This window comes from Mobula birostris, chromosome 14, assembly GCF_030028105.1.
Source record: "Mobula birostris isolate sMobBir1 chromosome 14, sMobBir1.hap1, whole genome shotgun sequence".
NCBI lineage: Eukaryota > Metazoa > Chordata > Chondrichthyes > Myliobatiformes > Myliobatidae > Mobula > Mobula birostris.
The window spans coordinates 90,223,800-90,247,682 of NC_092383.1; the positions used below are offsets into that span (position 1 = coordinate 90,223,800).

At 40.9% G+C, this 23,883-nt stretch overlaps 1 protein-coding gene across 8 annotated transcripts in view; it reads right to left on the reverse strand.

The window, feature by feature from the left end:
• Nucleotides 1-23,883, reverse strand: part of LOC140210084 (fibroblast growth factor receptor substrate 2-like) — a 97,766-nt gene that overhangs the window by 53,545 nt on the left and 20,338 nt on the right. For 4 of the 8 annotated variants that reach the window (XM_072278889.1, XM_072278880.1, XM_072278887.1 and 1 more), the window contains exon 1: nt 1,796-1,878. The exons of 3 other annotated variants lie outside the window; for them this stretch is intronic. The gene's annotated coding sequence lies outside the window, so the exon portion shown is untranslated. Of the gene's footprint in view, nt 1-1,795; nt 1,879-5,736; nt 5,872-23,883 lie in introns of those variants that run through there. One more of the 8 variants, XM_072278884.1, reaches the window with a different exon arrangement.

A 23,883-nucleotide genomic window follows, 5' to 3' on the forward strand; every position in this document is an offset into this window, starting at 1 on the left:
AAGAGTAGTCTATTGGTCTTCCAGGTTCAGGGGTTCAGCTCAGGGCTAAAAACCCTGACTGGTCAGAACAAAATTGTTACGGAAACAGCAATGGAGAATCTTTTTATATCTGTGCGCAATGGTATATGGCTAAGAACAGACAGAAATGGAGGACTTTCAATGCTCCCCTAAAGGCCAGCAGTGCAACGAGCAGTAACAAATTATTTAAGTATTATTTCAACTAGTTGTTAGGTTAGTAAAGAAAAAGAAACCTTGTAGCGATAACCCCGTAGTGATCTAAGAACATTTGTAATATTCTGCATTAATAAACTGCATTTTATTTGAAATTATTCTTCATGATTGAGAAAAACACCACGCACAAGTGTATTTTTCTACCTTATCTAAAGATTCACACCAAGGCAGCATTTTTCCATTGTCCTTCAAATTCCAAAACTCAAGGTCCTTGTTTAAAAGACTATCGCAGAATTATTGGATTTTGATGACAGTAATTAGGGTAGAATCGTAGTGGCACGTTAGCATAACAGTTACGGCAATCACTTTACGCCATTGAATCACCAGTCAGGGTTCGATCCCTGCCACTGCCTGTAGTGAGTTTGTATGTTTTCCCCATCACTGTGTGGGTTTCCACTGGGTGCTCTGGTTTCCTCCCATATTCCAAAAGACATATGGGTTAGGGTTAGTCACGCTACGTCAGCACCGGAAGCCTGGCGACGCTTGTGGACTGCCAACGGCACACTCCTCGCTGATTTGATTTGATTTGATCCAAACTACACATTTCACTGTTATGTTTCGATGTACATGCAACACATAAAGCTAGATAATCTTATTCCACTGTGTAGGACAAGCACAATAAAACTACTCTTTCAGTGTGGACGTTTAATGGACACATGAGAAAGGAAAAGCATTCCTGAAGGAAATGCATAAAGGAGAGCAGGGAGATAAAAGTGAAATACAATCAATTTTCAATGCACTAAGAATCCTTTCCCAAATTGGTATTCTCAATACATTTCAACTCTTAGAACATAGATAACAAGTTTACTTGGCTGCATCTATTCCTTGGCAATCCTTACTTTATTTCTTAAGGGAATTTCCCCCCCCCCAATAAAATATTTGGGATTTTGAATCACTTAAAGAAGAGTGCATAGTGCACAGAGAAACATACTTTTAATTTGCCAGAACATTCAAACTGAAATAGGGAAACTGAAAGAAACAATTAGGAAAGTCCATTGTTAAAGGGGGATTTCATTGAAACTGACTGAATATTGAAAAGCCCAGATGTGGAGAGGCTATTGCATTTTGAGGGGGAAGTCTAGGACCAGAGCCTCAGGATAGAAGGGCATCCTTTTAGAACAGACATGAGGGGGGAATTTCTTTAGCCAGATAATGGTGAATCTGTGGAATTCTTTGCCATAGGTATCTGTGGAAGCCAAGTCATTGGATATATTTAAACTAAAGGTTCATAGGTTCTTGATTAGTCAGGGCGTCAAAGGTAGGAGAGAAAGCAGGAGAATGGGAATGAGAGGGATAATAAATCAGTCATGATGGAATGGCAGATCAGACTCCATGGGATGGATGGCCTAAATCTGCTTTTATTTCTAACAGTCTAATAGATAGAGAAAAAAAAATACACTTATGAAAGCTTCCAACAAAATTTACCAAAACAAGGAGAAGGAACGCCCTTACATTCATGTCTCTGTTAAATAAGTCTAGTGTTACTCTGAGAGTCTTCATTCCTCTTACTCAACTGTGAAGAATGTCCATGTTAAAACTGCATTTTAACCACTGTTTTATATACCTTATAAAGGAAAGGTCTGAATAATCCCTGCCTGAACTCAAATCCAACAATGGACCAAATGCCTCTCCTTTGGATAGCTCCGTCTATGAAAGAAAGAGAAGATAAATGCAGAACTCAAAACATCGCGGTGCGAAGGGCCTATACTGTGCTGTAATGTTCTATGTTCAATGTGTACGTTTATGCATTGCTCAGAAAAATACATTATTTTTTAGAATTGCTTCCACTATTTTTAGTAATATTTGCCATAACAAAGTTTTGGTGGCAAACTTCAGCACTTAGTAGTCACAAAATTACTAAAACAATAATCTTGGAGCTTTTGTTACTAGATAATTTAGCTAGCAGCCTTTGACTCCACTAGAGGTCTCCTGTTTGCCATTTTAAATATCCTCTTGGAAAGGCCCAACTGACAGAGGATGCAAGCAATATTTACTGCTGATGGAGCAGATCAATTTCCTGGATTTGTGGTAAGTTCCTTTTTAATTTGTGCCTCGCTGAGTAATGCCACTGACATCGAATTGCAGGTGAGTGCAAGATTTTTATTGTTGTGACAACAATATGTGGTACTGCTCAAAGTCAATTTGCACAGCATGGAGAATAAGTCACATTATCATCAGAGCAGTCAGCAGTTATTGAACTCCTGTGGTCTCTCCCCACATGGGTGGAGTACAAACTGGATGCTTTGCCTCCACCCAGAGTAAAGTGACTGGATGAAAAGTTAAAGAATGCCTGCACAATTAACCAACTACTAAATAAAAATCACTGGCAAAATAAATATTTCAAAACAGCATAAACATTTTTCTTGGAATTTATTCAAGTGCCACACAATTCTCCCACGTTCTGTTAAAAGCTCTAAAATCATCAGAAATCTTCCAAAAATGTACTAAATCCCCTTGAGCATGGGTAGAAAATTGCAGCTCAAGGCCAGGGATGATTTTAAAAATATTATTTAATCATAGCATAACCATGAAGGTGACTTTCAAAAACAGTGTTACAAATTTTGTCCATAAAAATGCTTCAAACTATCACCTTGTGTCTCTTAATGCTAATTCCTGCCATTACAAGCTTTCAACTTTAAAAAAAAAATCATCCACATCGGTAAATATCTGCTTTAAAATTTATCCTGCCAACTCTCAAGAAAAAACAAATTACAGTGTTAAATTAACATGCATACTCAACAAAATTTAAGACAAAAAATATACAAATCTCAGCTGCAGAAATTCCTGATTCAAATGAAATTGCGAGATTCATAAAATTCCATCTTTCTTTCCAGACACTCAGACTAAACCACACAATCATGCTCCCAATTAGGCCTTGTAGCCCCATCACCAAAACCACATATTTCCAATTCCATGATAGTTTCTTTCTCCTTGCTGTTTCTTCTACCAAGATCCCCATTTTAAACTGCGTCTTCACCAACCTCCAGACTCTGTACGATTTTAGTTATAACATCCAAACTTCGATCACCTTCTAGCTGATCTATGTTGGCCTGCAGTTTCCTAAAGAATTAAGTTTTTATATCAGAATAAGGTTTACTATTACTGACAGCATTAAATATTTGATATACTATAATTTACAATAAGAAATATATTACAAATAAGCTAGCACAGGAGAGTAGTGGTAAGCACAATGCTTTACAGTACAGGTGACCCGGATTCAATTCCCACCGTTGCATGTAAGGAGTTTGTATCTTCTCCCCGTGACCGTGTGGGTTTCCTCCGGATGCTCTGGTTTCCTCCCACAGTCCAAAGACATACTGGTTGGTAAGTTAATTGGTCACCGTAAATTGTTCTGTGATTAGGCTAGGATTAATTTGGAGGATTGCTGGGCAGCGTGGCTCAAAGGGCCAGAAGGGCCTATTCTGCACTGTATCTCAATAAATAAACAATAAAAGGCAATAAAAATCAAGTAAGTAATGCAAAAATCAAACAAGTAATGAAAAAATAGTGTGGTAGTGCCCATGGGTTCATTGTTCGTTCAGAAATCTGATGGCAGAAGGGAAACTGTTCCTAAAATGCTGTATACTATTGACTATACAGTTTACTTAATTGTAGTGTATACTGGTGAAAGGCAATGAGCATGATGGCCAGTTCTTATCCAGCACTTTACAAGCCTTGAGCTCCATCATTCCTCTAAATTTAGTTTCCCCACAGTATTCCTTCTGTTTAGTACCCCCACGATCTAATCCACCTTTTCTACATTTAAAGTTTCAAAACCCATCTTAGCCCACAAATATTCACTTCTCATCAGATCACTTCAGACCTAGGACCCTCGACTTCCTAAATCAGTAGACCACAATCTGTGCGGATCAGAAATAACATCGCCACCTCACAGACAATAAACACTGGCGTATCTCAAGGATATGTGCTTAGCCCAACACTCTACTCTCTCTACACACGACTGGGTGGCTAGGCCATCTACAGTTTGCTAACAATACAACCATTGTTGGCAGAACTTCAGATGGTAACGAAATGGCATACAGGAGTAAGATATATCAGCTAGTTGAGTAGTGCCGTAACAATAACCTTGCACTCAGTATCAGCAGGACCAAAGACCTGATTGTGGACTTCAGAAAGGCCAAAATGATGGAACACACACCAATCCTCAAAGGGATCAGAAGTGGAAAGAGTGAGCAATTTCAAGGTCCTGGGTGTCAATATGTCTAAGGACCTAACCTGGACGTAACATATCAATGCAGCTACAAAGAAGGCATGACAGCCGCTATATTTCATTAGAAGTTTGAGATTTTGTATGTCTCCAAAAGTAGTTGAAAGTTTCTACGGATGTACTGTGGTTGTACAATGGAGAGTATCCTGACTGGCTGCATCACTGTCTAGTATGGGCAGGGCTACTACACAGGATCAAAGTAAGCAGCAGAGACTGTAAGCTTAGCTCCATCATGGATAACAGCCTCCGTGGTGTCCATGACATCTTCACTGAACGATGCCTCAAGAAGGTGGCGTCCATCACTAAGGAGCTCACCACCCAGATCATGCTCATTGCTACCATCAGGAAAGAGGTACAGAAGCATGAAGACACACACTCAACAATTCACGACAGCTTCTTCCCCTCTACCATCCGATTTCTGAATGGACATTCAATCCATGAACACTACCTCACTTCTTTTTTTGTTTCTATTTTTGCACTACTTATTTAATTTAACTATTTAATATATACATACTTACAGCAATTCACAGTTTTTCCTCTCTATTATTATGTACTGCACTGTGCCTCTGCTGCAAAGTCAAAGTTCAGGTCATATGCCAGTGATATTAAACCAGTTTCTGATATTCTGTTACTGATCCATTCACAAAGGTAATGTGAACATCCATCAGGCCACTTCAGTCTTGTCAACCACAGTCAACTGCAGTTGGGGATCTTGAGGCACAGATGGAGTAGGTACGACAGGGATGGCAGAAAATCACTCTCATAATACAAACCACATCAACTTTGACAAGAATCCAAGAAGTTTAACAGTTTAAATCTCCATATTATATCAGGTTCTTGAACACTTGAATTTTAATTCCCCATTTACCAGAGTTGGGGTATGAAGGTCTTAATAAGTAAAGATGTCAAAGATTATGGGGAGAAGGCTGAAGAATGGGTTGAGGGGAGAAATAAATCAGCCGTGACTCAATAGCGGAACATACTCAATGGGACCTAATGGCTGATTCTGCTCCTACGTCTTATGATCCTACGACAACATCTCTTGACCAAACACTCAGGCATCTGGACACCTTTCCAGTAATATATCTATAACGCTGCTGTAATGATTACCTTAAAAAAATAGAACAACCATCTTACTACCTTGAGTCAGTAACCTAACATTCCCATTATGTATGGCTTCCCTTTGAAAGTCTTAGTACATCTGAGTTACTGGTACGATACAAATGCTAATTTTTTTGTTGCAGTCTACTACAATTATTGAAGATTGGGTCCCCTACCTGCTGTGTTTGCTCAGAAATCCTGCATCTCTTCAACTTTGATTAGCTACGGTGGTTGTCAGGTCCAGAGTTCCTTCTTAAAAGATTCGACAGTTCAATAAACCCTTCCTTTTGAAGCAATTCGGGGTTATGATCCCAACACAAGGCTAGCACAACTGGGACAACTCACTAACGTTTGCACAGTTTACACAAAAATAGACACAGGCACTCTTTACTAAGAATTTACCAATGTTTCTATTGAACTAACATTTTGCAATCTAGGTTAAGGGTACTGCAACAAAATTCCAGTAAATGCAATAACTCAATCCAGGTTAACTGACAAATACACCCACTATACCATTCTCAGCACAAGTTTCATTATGACGTACGACCACATCAAGCTCCAGACACTCGCTATCACACATAACAAACTGCAGTCGCGCTTAAAGCTTCGCTGACAGTGCCAGGATTACCTTGGTAACCCAGCACTCCCATTACGTATGGCCTCACTTTGATGCAGCCCGCACTGGTGACCATGAACTCTGTGTGATACTCTTACTGGGGTCAACAGTTAAATGCGATTCTCACAAAGATTTATGAGCTTACAAACAGGGTCTGACTCCTACTAAAGCAAATTTATTGCCTGAAATACACCAATTATGCTCATAGAAAAATGGTTCTTTATTTGCAAGAGCAGGGTTGTAATCTCTAACTCCAAGTCACAAAGGTTCAGACGAAAAATAGACTTGTTAGTTCACAGAGGCCTCCTCTGTGTTGCACTGCAGACTGTACCAGTCAGCAGTTAGCACTGTCACTGTACTGTATTAGTGCAGGGCAGGTGGTACATTGACACTTTCAAGCAGTTTGCCCGATACAGTCACACCTCATTAATCCACATTTTGAAGAGTCGGACTAATGAGGTTGTAGGACTTTCAAGGCTGCTCCATTTATTGAGGTCAGTTCAAAGGTCTAGTATGGAAACACCTATGCCTAGGAAGGAAAAGGCCACAGAAAACGGTGAATACAGCCTACTCTTATCACAGAATCAGAATTAATATCACCGGCATATGTCATGAAATATGTTAACTTGCAACAGCAGTACAATACATGATAAATATAGAGGGAAAAAACTGAATTACTCTAAATATATACACATGTATATTAAATAGTTAAATCAAATAAGTAGAACAAAAACAGACATTTTTAAAAAGTAGTGAGGTAGTTGTATTGGAGGGGTTGTGACTGTCACGTGACAGCACTGCCCACTATCTGGTTGGAAGGCATGCCACCTGCCAATCAAGGTTTGACCCCTCCTCACCCATCAATACACACCTAACCATTGGCCCCTTTAATTAGTCTTCTACTTGGCCTCGGGCAATTGGCCTTTATAATCAGCTTAACTCTGCTGGCACTGAGCCATTGCCCCCCCCCACCCCTGTGAATTACCTGGTCTGGACCCTCCAGCACTCCTGCACTAAAAGGGTGCCACGTGTGCTGGACTCTCTCTTTGCCATCTCCCATCTCCAAGGGACCACCCTGCTTCACTCCAGGCTGAGAACCGTGGAACAGCGCTGGAGAAATTGTTGGTGAGCTGTGCATTGAATAGGGTTGGGAGCATTGATTACTGTCCCTAATAGCATAGAGCCATGCCTGCACAGAGTCAAAGGGTGGTGGGTATCGTATTGACTTTTCCCTGGGGGGGAGGGGGGGAGTGCATGTACTTTGCTCCCATGTGATTTTCCCACAACTGCTGTAAATTCTGCGCGTGTGTGTATTGCTTCTGTTGTCATTTTCCCACGTTTGCCTTCTGTAAATAAAATCCTTTACTACCAAGACTGTGTCCAGAGTCCTTGCCTTTGAGACCTACCGAATCTGTTTCCTCACTTACAACATTAGTGTTCATGGGTTCAATGCCCATTTAGAAATTGAATGGCAGAGGGGAAGAAGCTGTTCTGGAATGCCAAGCGTGCCTTCAGGCTTCTGTACCTCCTTCCTGATGGTAATAATGAGAAGAGGGTATGTTCTAGGTGGTGGGAATCCTTAATGGTGGACACTGCTTTTCAAGGCACCACTCCTTGGAAGATGTTTCCACCTCTGATCTCTCTATGAGGATTAGTTTGTGTTCCCTCGTCGTACCCTTTCTGAGTCCACAATCAGTCCTTCGGTATGACTGATGCAGAGTGCACTGAATTAGCTGGTATACCTCGCTCCTCTGCGTGCTCTCGTCTCCATCTGAGATTCTGCCAACAATGGTTATCTCATCAGCAAATGTATCAATGGCACTTGAGCCATCCTCCCTACCATTGAGCACGTTTACAAAGAGTGCTGACACAAGATAGCAGCATCCATCAAAGACACCCACCATCTATGCCATGCTCTCTTCTCACTACTATCAGGCAGGAGACACAGAAGTCTTAAGTTCCGTACCACCAGTTTCAGGAACAGTTCTTGCCCTTCAACTATCAGGCTCTGAACCAGAGCAGACAACATCATTCAACGCTACTCAGAACTGATTCTATGACCTAGAGTTTCACTTTCAAGGAACTCTTTACAACTCATGTTCAGTATTATTTTTATTTGCACAGTTTGTCTTCTTTTGCACAGTGGCTGTTTGTCAATCTTTGTTTATATTGCAAAACTCTATTGTATTTCTTTTATTTTCCTGTAAGTGCCTACAACAAAATGAATCTCACAGTAGAATATGGTAACATGGAAAATAGACCATTACAGCACAATACAGGCCCTTCTGCCCAAGATGGTGTACCGACCTACTCTAAGATCAATCTAAGCTTTTGCTACGACCTAGCCTTCCACTTCACAGTCATCTATGTGCTATCTAAGAATTTCTTAAAATGTTCCTAATGTATCTGCCTCTACCACCACCCCGGCAGTGCATTCCACACACCCACCACTCCCTGAGTAAAAAAAAAGCCTTACCTCTGGCATTCCCCCCTATACTTCCCTCCATGCACCTTAAAACTATGGTCCCTCATATTAACCATAAACGTACTTTTAATAATAAATTTACTTTGAACTTTCAAACACTTAAGTGTTCCTTTAGCAGAAAGCATCAACTGTTTATTCACTTCTATAGATGCTGCCCAACCTGCTGAGTTCCTCCAGCATTTTTTGCATGTGTGCTGCTCTGGATTTCCAGCATTTACAGACTTTTTCATGTTTATGATTTTTATATTCTGTTGGGAAGGCAGAATTAAAGAAAATGCATCTGTTTTTCCTGATACTTTATCTCCAAATATGGTTGTTGTTCAATATTCTCCACCGAAGAATTCTGCACACTGTTATACGTATTTTTTGAACAATGCACAACCACTTAAGTCTTCAATGAACATTTTGTGCTCTCTATTGAATAGTAAAAAGGTCATAATTACACAATACACACTGATGCTAAATGTTCCAGCATAAAAGCTGGTAATATTGATCTGAGGCTGCAAATACTTAAGCTGCAAGCCAACTATATGCAGACACAAAATAAACAAAAAAATCTTTGCAAAATGTCAAGCTAGAAGACTGACTTAAAAAAAAAGCATCCTTGAATGGCAGACAAAAACAATGGTACTCAAGGTTAGAATACAAGCATCAAATTGTCAGGTAAAGTTGAAACCTATACAAAAATATTTCAACACAGAATTCTTAGTCATATATTGGGTTGATACTTTCTCATGTCACATCTGTGAATTTCCAAAAATGTTAACAAAGCAAGGTACGTTAACTGTATAAGTACCTTGCAAACACTCCCTGGAAACAGAAATCCATTTATTACGCAAAGTTGCAGCATTTCAAGTCTTTCAGTCCTGTACAACAACCCTACGTTCATTAGCAGTTCAGTGATTTTTGTTGGGGTGTATTCCTATCGCACCCCAACCCTCCCTCCCCCAGCCACTGCCCATTCCTGCCAGTCACCTCTGAAAGCACCCTAATCACTCTAATTGGATTTTTTTTAGCTTGATTTTAAAAATTCAGAGAATCTCAAACACATACACTTGGAGATCCTTTCCGATCTCTGTTCCAGCAGTAATAGATACCACAGAGAAGTGGATTCTCTCATTTCAAAAACTCGCGTGATTTAAAAAAAGCAACACCAAAGAGCTCTCCAGCACTGATTCCCCCAATAACAGTGGGGTAGTTTCTAGTTCATCGTCCTCATTTAAAAAGTAAGAAGACAAGGATCATCCCCTTAAAATCCACCATTTTGCCCAGACTACCTGAAACTCACCAGTACTGCCGAGATATCCTACTTATGTAAGCTTGCATGACTCCTGCCAGACATTAATTTAATTCTGGAACAGCACAAGCAGCTGACAGACATTAAGTGCCATTTTGCAGAATAATTGCATTATCATCTGATTTCCAAAACATGTTAAATAATTCTTTGGGCAGCGAAGTTAGCAACCAATAAAGTTAAAAAGATCATATTCTAATTCATAACATTATATTACATATGCAAATATTAAGCAACACCAAACGGAATGATTCACAGGAGTTTCACATGAGGCTGAATATTCTCCCACCCTCCCCCCGCCCCCCCCAGACACAAACTACTGTCTACAACAGCAATCGTGATTCCATTTCTGTAGGCCCGAGTTCTACTCTCTTTTTCTTGCTTATCTAGGTCGATGAGTACTCCTAAACACAAGCGGTTCTGCAGGTGCTGAAAAATCTGGAGCAACACACAAAATGCAGAAGAAGCATCGATGATTCCAGGCCTGTATTCAATGGAGCTGGGAAAGATTCAAGATCATTTCATGTTCTGACTGGTACAATGAACCAAAGTGCTAGCAACTTCAGAGAAGAGCATCCAATGCAAAGTTAAGGGGCTCCTGTTCAATAAGAACACTCCACAAATGGACGCAAAATCCAAGAGACTAATAGTACTCTAACTTCACAATTATTCAATATTAAGAGTTCAAAAATATGGTTCAAGAGTTTTGTATGCAATGTGAACAAGGCAAAATAATACAAAAAAAACCATGTCTTCTGTAATTTTCTTTCTTGCCCCTAATTTCTCTCCCTCCCCACTTTAATATGGGGTGGTAAGGCCACATAATGGTTAGTATAACACTATTATAGTGCCAGCAATCACTAATCAGGATTCATTTCTCACTGCTGCTATAAGGAGTATGTATGCTCTCCCCATGACCATGTGGGTGTCCGCTAGGTGCTCCTGGTTCCTCCTACATTCCAAAGACACGGGGTTATGGTTGGTGAGTTGTGGTATGGTTGATATGTGAGGGCTGACCCCAGCACAATCCCCTCTTCAAAAAGGGCAAGAAGAGTCCTCATCGACGGATCAAAAGTTGGAAGAGCAAGCAGTTTCACGTTCCTGGGTACCAACATCTCTGAGGATTTATCCTGGGCCCAACAATATCAAAGAAGGCACAGCAGTGGCTACATTTCATTCTGAGTTTGAGGAGATTTAGTGTGTCACCAAAAATACTTACAAATTTCTACAGATGTACCGTGGAGAGTATTGTAACTGGCTGCACAACCATCTGGTATAGGGAGGGCTACTGCATGGAATCAAAATAAGCTGCAGAGAGTTGTGAACTCGGTCAGCTCTATGATGGGCACTAGCCTCTGTAGTATCCAGGACATTTTCACGGAGCAATGCCTCAAAAAGGCAGTCTCCATCATTAGGAACTCCATCATCTAGGGCATGCCCTCTTCTCATTGTTACCATCAGGAAAGAGGTATAGGAGCCTGAAGGCACACTTTCAATGATTTAGGAACAGCTTCTTCCCCTCTGCCAACCAGTTCCTGAATGGACGTTGAACTCATAAATATTACCTCACTACCTTTTTTATTTTTATACTACTTATTTATTTAATATATTACTGTAATTCAGTTTTTTCCCCTCTATTATTATGTATTGCACTGTACTGCTGCCTCAAAGACAACAAATTTCACGACATATGCTGGTGATATTAATCCTGATCCTGATTCAATATGGCCTTAACACCACATTTCAATGTACATGTGACAAATAAAGTGAATCATTCTTCCTTAATTTCATCCCGGTAGACATTATTTATTTTGTATTTGTTTGTTTATGGGACATTGGTATAGTCAATATGCCTATCCTTCACTAGGTCTGAACAGAATAGCTAATGGTGCAGAGCCATAGACCGTGTGCACTGAGTATCTACGATTTCGTTTTTTCTGGAGGACATTGGTGAGCAAGGTACATTTTTCAACGATTTGGTGGTTTCATGGCTACTAAGATTGTCATGACATTATTGGAATATACTAGTTTTATAGTTCAGATTTAACTACACAAAATTGCCACTGGGATTCAAACTCATAATTCCAGATCAATAGTCCACAACTCTGGATAGCAATCCAATAGCTTCATCATTATGTTACCACAACTACAAAGCAAGTGCCTGTAGCCTATCCAATTGTGGGGATGGTACTGTTACATACAATACTGTCTTCAAAAAAGTACTTACTAATCACAACTCCAACCAGGTAATCAACTAGTTGTCGATCTCTTATTGCAGTCAAAATATATAGGCTTTGCAATGTGTGAAAACACATCAAAAATATATCGTATTCTGAAACAACTGCACAGTTCAATCAAGTTTCCTCGTACACAGTCCCTTGGGACAAGGATGAATCAATTCCATCATCTATAGCCTTTCGTTGACTCCATCTTTCATAGCCTCTGTCACTATTTCCACTCTTTCTTGCCTCATCAGCTTACCATCCCTCCTTATCTGGACTCCACTATCACTATCAGCTCTAACCCAACTTCTTTATGCTAGCCACCTCCCCCATCTTTCACTCCAGATGAAGGGCCTTGAACAGAAACACTGATTGTCTATTTCCTTCCACAAATGATGCTTGACCCTCTAAGTTCTTCAGCATTTTGTTGATTGCTTTCAATCCAGTTTTATACTTCAAAGACAGCTAACACAAGGTGAAGATTAGCTTTGTACATCAAAAGATGCAGGAAAATGTGTCGCTCACGTCAAGGACTGCACAGACCAAGGATGTGCTGGGGCAGCCCGCATGTGTCGCCATGCTTCCAGAGCCAGCATAGCAGGCCTACAACTTACTAACTCAACCGTGTGGGTGTTGCTTCCTGCACCTGTACTGAGCTCCTCGACTTCATTCACTTTGTCTCCAACTTCCACCCTGCCCTCAAATTTACCTGGTCCATTTCCAACACACCTCCCTCCCCTTTCTCGATCTCACAGTCTCTATCTCTGGAGACAGCTTATCTACAGATGTCTATTATAAACCCACGGACTCTCACAGGTACCTGGGCTATACCTCGACCCACCCTGTTACTTCTCTCAATTCCTCTGTCTCCACCACGTCTGCTCTCAGGATGAGGTTTTTCCATTCTAGAATAAAGATGCCCTCCTTTTTCAAAGAAAGGGGCTTCCCTTCCTCCACCATCAATGCTGCCCTCACCCATATCTCTTCCATTTCACACGTCTGCTCTCATCCCCTCCTCCCACCATCCTACTAGGGATCGAGTTCTTGTTATCCTCAGCTACCATCCCACCAACCTCTGCGTCCAGCACATAATTCTCCGAAACTTTCACCATCTCCAACTGGATACTACCACCACCAAGCACTTCATTTCCTCCATTTTCTGCTTTCTGCAGGGGTCGCTCCCTACGCGACTCCCTTGTCCATTCGTCCCTCTCTACTGAGCTCCCTCCTGGCACTTATCCTTGCAAGCAGAACAAGTGCTACACCTGCCCCTACACCTCCTCCCTTACTACCATTCAGGGCCCCAAACAGTCCTTCCAGGTGAGGCGACAGCTAGAGTCTGAAGGGGTCATATACTGTGTCCAGTGCTCCCGGAGTGGCCTCCTGTATATCAGTGAGACCAGACGTAGATTGGGAGATTGCTTTGCCAGAAGAAGCGGGATCTCCCAGTGGCCACCAATTTTAACACCTCTTCCCATTCCGATAGGTCAATCCATGGCCTCCTCTGCTGTTGCAACAAAGCCACACTTGGGTTGGAGGAACAACATCTTATATTCCGTCTGGGTAGCCTCCAACCTGATGGCATAAACATCAATTTCTCGAACTTCTGGTAATGCTCCTCTCCCCTCGCCCTCTCCTTCACCAGTCCCCATCCCTTTTACTGTCTCTCCTTGTCTGTCCATCACCTCCCTCTGGTACTGCTCCCCACTCTTTTTTCCATGGTCCTTTATTCCCACCCATCAGATTCTCTCATCTCCAGCCCTGTAGTTCTTTCACCAATCTACTTCTCATCTATTTACTTCATCTCCCCCCCTTCCCAGTTTCACCTATCACCTTGCATTTCTCCCCCATCTTTTAAATCTACTCATCTTTTTTCTCCAGTCCTGCCGAAGGTTCTGCCCAAAACGTCGACTCTACTTTTTTTCCCCCATTGACATTGCCTGGCCTGCTGAGTCCCTCCAGCATTTTGTGTGTATAACTTACTAACCCATATGCCTTTGGAATGTGGGAGGAAACCAAAGCACCCAGAGGAAACCTACACAGTCACAGAGACAGCGTACAAACCCCCTGCAGACAGCAACAGAATTGAACCTGCGTCGCTGGCACTGAAAGAGCATTACGCTAACCACTATACTACCATGCTGTACCAGCCTGCAAACTGCAAAATGTTCCATAGTTTGGGCAGGAGGCAGTCAATGGGGTGAGCAGGTAGTTCATGAGGTAGTGGGCTCCTTCTAAAATGCTCTTGTCTGGGTCCTTACACACGGATTATCAATACCATCACAAAATGCACCTTCTCCGTATTGAGCAGTCATAGGCCAGGGATTTGATGTTATGGTGTTCTCTGAGCTTGGCAATTAGCTTGCAGCCATCACCAGACGAGGTGACAACCCCAGTGTGTAGTTTTTAGTGTTTCTCTCTGGGAGTGCTCTCATTTATATATAGCTTCCCAGTTTGCTAGCCTTAGTCCTGATTGGCTACTCCTTCAGTTGACCTTTGAATTCTATTGGCTCGCATTTCCTTGGCTCTTAGGGGTTCATACGTGCTGTCTATTTCAATATGTTTGTTTATGGAGCTATCAGGATAGAACCACACTTCTAAAAATTCTCGTGCCTACTCCATGTTTGCCTGCGCCAGAACCTCCATGGTGTCCCAGTTAAAGTGGTGCTCTTCTTGGGCTTCATGTACCGAGATCAGAGACAGTGGATCATGTCTCCATACCACCAGTTTGTGTTCCTGTAAATTAGTTGGGCCAGGGATTTCCAAGAGTCAGTAACTATTTATGTTTCTTAAAACAGACATTGGGCACACACTCAGGTCTTTTACTCCGTCCACCTGATAAACTAAACATCTTTGATGTTTGGACAATATGAATTCTCGTTTAAACAAACTGCATTCAAACTGTCATTCTAAATTCAAGTTAACATTACATGATGCTTCTGCTAAAATTTTACATCACATGGTTCAACGTTCTTAACACCTACAAAAAACAGCTTGCTGATCAGTCTGTTCACCATGAGTGTTTCTACCATAACTCCATTAACACGTTTATTTTCTCCCTACAAAATCAACTAAAATCTCACACTTGCGTTTGGATAATCCACTGCTGTAATGCTCTGGCTCATCAAGGTTAGTGCAGGTTTTACACCGTTTTCTCAAGGGAGAACTGGTTCTTTTATGAAAGGACAAAAGATCCATTAGGATGCTCGCAGTGAGAGGTTCCATCAATTATATAGCACTTTGTCAACCTTCACAGGGGCACTTAGGCAATCCTATTTTCCACATGGCCAGTTCAGTAACACAGTATGCAGAAATATAGGTTTGAAACCACCTTACACAATATAGATTATATTTTTAAATGTGAAATATTCAACCATGTTCAAGCATATGTAACATCAGCTAAAATTATTGATCCAACATCTAAAACATTCAACGTATGCTCAGTGGCCACTTTATTTGGTACCTCCTGTACTTAATAAAGTGGCCACTGAATGTATGTTCATGATTGTCTGAAGGTGTAGCCTATCCACTTTAAGGTTTGATGTGTTGGGCATTCAGAGATGCTCCTCTGTTGTAACACGTGGTCATTTGAGTTAGTCTCACCAACCTTTGACAGTTTGAACCAGTCTGACCGCTCTCCACTGATCTCTCTCATTAACAAGGCATTTTCACCCACAGAACTGCTGCTCACTGTTTTTGTATTTCACACCATTCTCTGTAAACTCTATAAACCGTATTGTGTGAACATCCCAGGAGATCAGCAGTTTCTGAGATACTTAACCCATTCCATCTGACACCAACAATCATTCCATGGTCAAAGTCACTTTGATCACATTTCTTCCCCATTCTGATGTTTGATCTGAACAACTGAACCTTTTGACCATGTCGGAATGCTTTCATGCACTGAGTTGCAGCCACATGATTGGCTGACTGGATATTTGCATTAATGTTCAGGTGTACAGTTGTACCTAATAAAGTGGCCACCGAGTGTACACAGAACAACTTGAAACAGCTGATTGTTCCCTAAGCTTTAGTATGTTATTTGAAAATCTAAAGATAGGAAGTTGCATTGGAAACAGATTGGAGAAGACGCAAGTTTTTTTATATGAAACTGGAGATTTTCTATTTGAAGCTGAAGGGAGAGCAGCTGTACTGCAGAAACATTTGCCATTTCCTCACTTCTGACTGTTCTGAAATACAGGGCATCTTCAAGTCCAAATGCAACAAGAAACTGACAATGAAAAATGATGTGTACCATAACCCGTGAAAGTACCTGAAGCGTTGCGGCAGTATTTTTTTGACATGTATACCTGCAAAATTTGACAACTGGCCAAATTTGACAGCTGCCCACACCATCACATCATCATTAAAACATTTAATATTGAACATAATCTAATATTATAAAATTCAGTGGCATTGAGTAAAGTAAATGCAAACGACTCATAATGTCAGCTTAGTAAGTATGGCATTTCTAAGACAATGAGCAAATGGTACTTTCAACACCTTTTGACACCTACAGATTCACAGGAATAGGTGTTCAAAAAGCTGATTCCTCTCACTAATAGCTGATGAGAAATAAGCAGTAAACTGCTCGTTAAATGGCACTTGGAACTACCAGAATGTTCTTGAAATGGTTAATACACAAAACCATAGTGAAATTAATACAGTGAATTCCAGTTAATTGGGGCAGCTGCTTATTTGGGACAATCCTTAAAGAACAAAAACAAATCAAGAAAATAGACAGGATCCCCTTCACTTATTTAGGATAATATGCCTTTTAGTTTGGGCAGGAAACTTGCTGAACATTTTCTAATTAGCGTTAGTCACGTACACGACACTACACCATGCTTAGTGTGAAGTTTTTAAATAGCGTCAGTTGTGTGTGTTTGTGTTCAAAGAGCAGTGATTTTTGTCACTAATAGTGGGCGAGAAATAAGCAGTAAGACAACTCAGAACAGTTTTGCTCACTGTGATTTCAAGCATTCAGGTATGGAAATGCCAGAAACGGTCAGGAATGAAACTAAAACAGATTTCACTACTTGGTGAGGAACTTACAAAGAATTTGAAAGTATCAACAATAATCATATTGAATGTTACTTTTGATTCCCACCGGATACTCAGCTCCCACCTGTGGCTCCAAGTAGCTGTTTACATGTGATAGCAGCTACACCTAGCATCGATAGGTGGGCTAAACCAGGTGAGAGTAGACAGCAAGTCTCATATCCTGGCGAGATAGGAACATGCCTGTCCTAGCATGCAAAGTCAGCTCTGGCGGACTGGGCAGATGAGAACTACAGTGAGATCCAACAGCCAGGAAGACAGTTCTGCAACACTATGGAGAGCAAAAAGCATGACAAGGCACAAAAGAGATCACTGTCAGCCAATGCAACCAGGGAAGACACCAGCTGTGATGGCTAATTGTCCACTGGACCTGGACTTCCAAGGTTGAGAGAGTGGAACTGCCTCAGTGCAACAGTTTTCCCACTTTAAAAACTCTCACATAGGTTTCCTGTTATTGTCGGATACAACAGACAACCACCAGTAGTATCAGTAGTGTTCCCATTTGTTCTGTCCTTCATTTAAGTACACAATTTGTTACTCAGTTAAATGGTAGTTTGCCTTTTTTATACCTTTCCAACTATTTCCATGAAACTTTGGCTAATTGGGACAGGCTCTTATTTAGGCTTTAATGCAGTGGTCCCAATATGTCCCAATTAACCAGAATCCACTGGACTACTCTGAGACCAAACACATCCCTACTTTCTAAGCTTCCTACATAGTAAAAAGGTTAGCTTTATTTGTCACCTGTACATCAAAACATACAGTGAAATGAATCATTTTTGAGTCATATCAAATCTGCTGAGCAGCCCACAAGTGTCATGCTTCCGGCGCCAACACACCATGCCCACAACTCACTAACCCTAAACATATGTCTTCGGAATGTGAGAAGAAACCAGGGCTCCTAGAGAAAGCCCACAAGATCATGGGAAGAATGTACAAACTCCTTACAGAGAGCAGCAGGAATTGGACTTCAATCCTAAACCTGGTGCTGTGAAAGCTCCGCTAACTGGTATGCTACCATGCTGACCCCAGTGTGCCTCCAGGATTATAAGTTCAGAGCATTTTAATCACATATAGTGTGAAGATCTAGTGAACGGATTGGGTTAAACTACACAGTTTATGTACATTATATGATGCAGAGGGTTGGAAGCATAAGAGTCGTATGCCGGATAGGGAGTAAAAGACTTTTGATGTTCAAGCAAATGCTACACTCAGCATTCGTATGTGCACCACAGTGTAGCAGTTAGCACAATGCTTTACAGATCAATTATTCAACTCCCACTCTGCCTACAAGGAGTTTCTATGTTCTCCCCATGACTGTATGAGCTCGCTCTGGTTCTCTCCCCCCTCCCCGTTCCAAAGACCCATGTTTAGGGTTAGTGAGTTGTGAGCAGGCTGTATTCTCACCAGAATTGTGTTGACACTTGCGCACTGCCCAATACAATCCACGCTGATTGTTTTGAAACAAATGATGCACTTCATTGTATGTTCCAATGTACGTGACAAATAAAGCTAAGCATTCATCCTTAATAACTCAGTCAGCAGTAAACATTGAAATTCTCACTTCAACCTTTAGCAGGTAAAGCTACACCAAGCATCAACTTAAATTATATCAGAATCCTATCTTAAAAACTTACACAAGTAAAATTTTCCTCTTTATTAGGCTCTGCCAAGCCAATGAACAAAATTACTGTGAGCCCCAAGGCTCCCCCTCCACTCTCTTTATTCCATCATCGGGGGAAAAAGCATAATCCATTTAATAATTTAATCTCCCCTATACTTCAGAATTACAAACAACAGGAATTCTGCAGATGCTGGAAATTCAGAATTACAATCAGGTTTATTGTTACTAAAGTCACTGGGTATATTTAAAGTGGAGGGTGATCGGTCCTTTATTAGTAAGGATGCCAAAGGTTATGGGGAGAAGGCAGGAGAATGGGGTTGAGAGGATTAATAAATCAGCCATAATGGAGCAGACTCGATGGGCCGAAAGACCTAATTCTGCTCCCACGTCTTGTGGTCTTAAGGTCATGAAATTTCTTGCTTTGCGGAGGCAGTACAGTGCTGCCGTAAAGCGGACATTAGAAAGTACTACAAGCTGAAAGGATTGGTATATTGGTAAGTAGGTAGAGATGGATAGAGAGGGAAAGAGGAATAGCAAGAAAGGCTTCACAGAGTGTCCAGAAGTCCAATGACACAGCATTGAGCTTCCCACAGAATTAAATTATACAATCAAATTTACATTCTACCACATTACCTGCAACTTAGTCGTTCACAGTATGACAATAAACTGATTGAACTTGGGTTTAAAATCCACTGGAACTTCACTTACACTGCCCAATAACCATTATAATTACTTTAACAGATGCTGGCTGTTTACTCAAGTACTTCTCTGCTCATGCCAAAACCCACTGCAGTTTAAAGACAGCAAATTGGATTCATGAAACCTCAAACTCTGCTAAGGTTAGAAATTTTTTTTGTACAGTCAACGGATTCTAATCACGGACAACCAGTTGCAATGTGGTGCCCTCCCAAGTGATCACATACAAGCTAACTAAATATCAACCAGCAAAATACTTGAATTTTCTTAAATGCCAAAATTGACAAAGTTAATAAAGTACAAAAATACAAGCGATAGTGGTATATTGGATTATCCCCAAGAAATGTTGTAACTTAATAAAGAAGTGCAGAAAGTGTAGTATACAACTAAATAAAAAGGTACCAAGAAATGACCAATACAAGAGTCATTGTCACAGTTAGTTCTGACACAATGATTAAACAGAACCCAAAGGAGAACTTCTGGCATCGTCTTCCTTGTTGTTCAATCCTAAATCCTCAATTTAAAACACCATATTAGTTACTTTTTTTTTCCATGAGACAATGTTTAAATTTAATAGAGTATAGAACATAGAATACTATAGCACAGACAGGGCCTTTTGACCTATGATGTTGTGCTGACCTTTTAGCCTACTCCAGGATCAATCTAACCCTTCCCCCCCACATAGCCCTCCACTTTTATATCATCCATGTGCCTATCTATGAGTTTCCTAAATGCCCCTAATGTATCTGCCTCTACCACCAGCTCTGACAACACGTACCACACATCCACCACTCTAAGTAAAAAATAAACCTACCCTTGACATCCTCCCTTCAACTTTCCTCCAATCATCTTAAAATTATGCCCTCTTAGTGTTTTTATTTAGAGATACAGTGCGGTGACAGGCCCTTCCGGCCCAACGAGCCCACACTGCCCAATTACACCGATGTGACCAAATAACCTACTAACCCATATGTCTTTGGGATATGGGAGGAAACCAGAACACCCAGAAGAAACCCATGCGGTCATGGACAGAACGTACAATCTCCTTATAGACTGAACATCATCATGAGTCTTGATGAGGAGTCCAAGTCTGAAACATCAACAATTTATACCCCTCCATAGATGCTGCCTGACCCACTGGGCTCCCTCAGCATTTTTTATGTTGCTATGGATTTCCAACATCTTCAGAATCTCAAATGTTCATGATAAAGCAGCCCACTTATTGGCACCACTTCAGTAAGCCTAAACCATGGGAACACAGTATTAACCACAAAATACACTGCAAAAATTTGCCCAAACTTCCCAAACCCACATACTTCATCATCAAGAAAGAGGACAGCGGGTTCATGGAGACATCCCCATCCCCAAGTTACACTGCATCCTGACCTCAAAGTATATCACATTTTTCACTGTCACTCAGTCTAAACTCGAGAACTCCTTCAACAATAGCGTTCGTGGTGTATCATCACAAGGGCTTCAGAGATTCAAGGCAACTCATCACCATCTTCAAGGGAAATTATTCTTCTTCTTAAGGCCATCACCCCTTCTGGGGCATAGGCTGCTGACAGCAGCTCACCAGAGTACTCCATCCTGGGCCAGTCCTTCAAGCTGTCTCCAGGTATAGCCCATTTTATAATCTGCTGGACAAAGATCCTTCCTCTCTCAGGAATGAGGGCTCTTGAGCTTCCGCTGGCATTTCTATAGCTCCGGGTTTTCAACAGGATGGGGTTGCTAACCCTATGCCCAAAACTCCTGCTTTTGCAGCCTGGCTTGGGACCATCCATGCTGGAGTTCAAAGGCAATAAGGAATGGGCAATAAATGCTGGCAATGCCAGCAACGTCAAGATGACAAAAATGAATGAAGCAAAACAAGACTGATACGTTCACTAATTTGCCACTGATAATAGGGGTGTGGCTAGTCTAAACAATGTCATCAAAATACATATATTTATATCACCATGTACTACCTTGAGATTCATTTTCTTGCAGGGATTTACAGATAAAAAGAAATACAATGAAGTCTCACAAACAACCAATGTGCAAAAGTCGACAAATTGTGCAAATAGTGAAAAATAAATAATACTGAGAATATGAGTTGGAGAGTTCTTGAAAGTGAGTCTTTAGATTGTGAGATCAGTTCAGAGTTAAGGTGAGTGACGTTATCCACACTGGTTCAGGAGCCTAATGGTTGAAGGATAATAGTTATTCCTGAACCTAGTAGCGTGGGACCCAAGGCTCCTGTACCTCCTGTCCAATGGCGGTAGCAAGAAGAGAGCATGGCCTTGATGATCTAGCCAGGATGATCAACCTGTTCTGAATGGTAGAACAAGCTTTCTGACTCTCAGGATATAACTCATACTAGTTTTATAAACCGTTTTCAAGATGTTGCTGCACACATGTAAAAGAAGTATACATATACAGCAGATCTAATCTCCATTATGATGACTGCTGGCTTACATTCTGATTGTCTAAATTCCTCATTTCAGTCTGTAAATAAGCCATTTCACATCAATGTCTGCATCTTGTGAAAGAACCGTGGGTGAGAGAAGATGCAACATCTAAAGTGACCAAACAAAAAGCAGTTTACAGCAATGTCTTCTGCTAGGTATAAATTGTTTAGCCATCAGCACCAAGTACATACCTTAAAGCGTATAATCAAGATTACTGACACATTTTCTACAAAATATTGTCCAATATTGCACAATGCACCTCCAATAAAAAGTGATAATTCTTCCTGTTGTTCCATGAAATTTAAGCTAACTAGCTTCCAGACTCTCAGTTTAAGGAATATCACTCAACAAGTTGTAATTACCTGGGAGCACGCTTACTCACACTGCTGTTTCGCCTTCCACCGATTGAGTCTGCTCTCCAAACCTATCTATGTGGTTGATTGTGACTAGTCAAGAATTGTTTCTCTGTGATGAGTAACTTAGAAAGACCAGTGGGCATTATCCATCTTCATACTTCAGGAATAAACTAATGTTAATGGAATCTAAATTCCATTTCCAGCTCTCAAGTTGTAACACTGCAATACACAAATAAGGTATTAACAAATGCCTTAGCATGTTCTGCAGGCACAGGAGGTTGAGCAGGACCTGGATCCCATTCACTTTTGGGGAGCATCTTAAAAATGCCAGGAGAAAAGACTAAAGTTCCAAATTCCTAAAGGTCAAAGGGCTACTCTGAAGCTGACCTTCAGACATGTGTTGTTCACTCTATACGAGGCCGTATGTCTTAAGCCGAGCAAAACCACTTGGCTTCTAGCTGGAAAGGTTGCAATGCAACACAGTGAGTGAAAGGGGAAGGATCACAGGAAGACAAATGCAAGGTTACAGCAAAACTATGATTGCAAATCTCAAGGGGTCATTCTTTGAGGTATAAAGGAACAACAGCAAAACCAATTAGCCTGTGATGCCAGGCTTGGGTTAGGTCACAGAGCCCATTTTACAACAAATTATCAAGATAGGGCAAATATCAGTGTCACAGAACACTACAGCACAGAATTATGCTATTCAGCCGATCTAGTCTGCGCCGAACACTGAATCTACCTTGCCCCATTACTTGCACCGAAGCCATACCCCTCCCATCCATGTACCTATCCAAATTTCTCTTAAATGTTGAAGTCAAACCTGTATCCACCACTTGCGCTGGCAGCTCATTCCACACTCACCAACCTCTGAGTGAAGTTGTTCCCTCTCATTTTCCCCTTAACTATTTCATCTTTCACCTTTAGCCCATGACCTCTAGTTGTAGTCTCACCCAACCTCACTGGAAAGAGCCTGCTTGCAATTACCCCATCTATACCCCTCATAATTTTGTACAACTCTACCAAATCTCCCTTCAATCTTCTGTGGTCTAGGGCAGCCTTTCTCAAACTTTTTGCTCTGGAGGAACCCTTGAAATAATTTTCAGGTCTCGGGGAACCCCTGCGTAAAATGATTGGACCTACAGCTCAAGGTATGTTAGCATGATCAGTAAGTTGTAGATATAATAATCTAAAAATAATTGTCAATGCTCTTTTTTAGCCAACCTTTCTTGAAAAAAACAGTTAAGCTTAACTTCCCTTTCTTGAAGTTAATCTCTTTCTTTCCCTTTCATAAATTTTAAAAACTGATAAGGCAAACATAATACGTTTCTGTTAAATAACTGGCATAAGCCAAAATGGAATTTAATTTTTCTAAAGGTAGGCTCTGTAGATTTAACCTAAATACAGTAAAGGTTGTAAATTGATTTTAATTAATGCTATTTACAACATGAAAATTTATTGACAATGTTGAACAGTAAATCTACTAAAAACCATCAGCCAAAGCAATGTGAAAAAATAT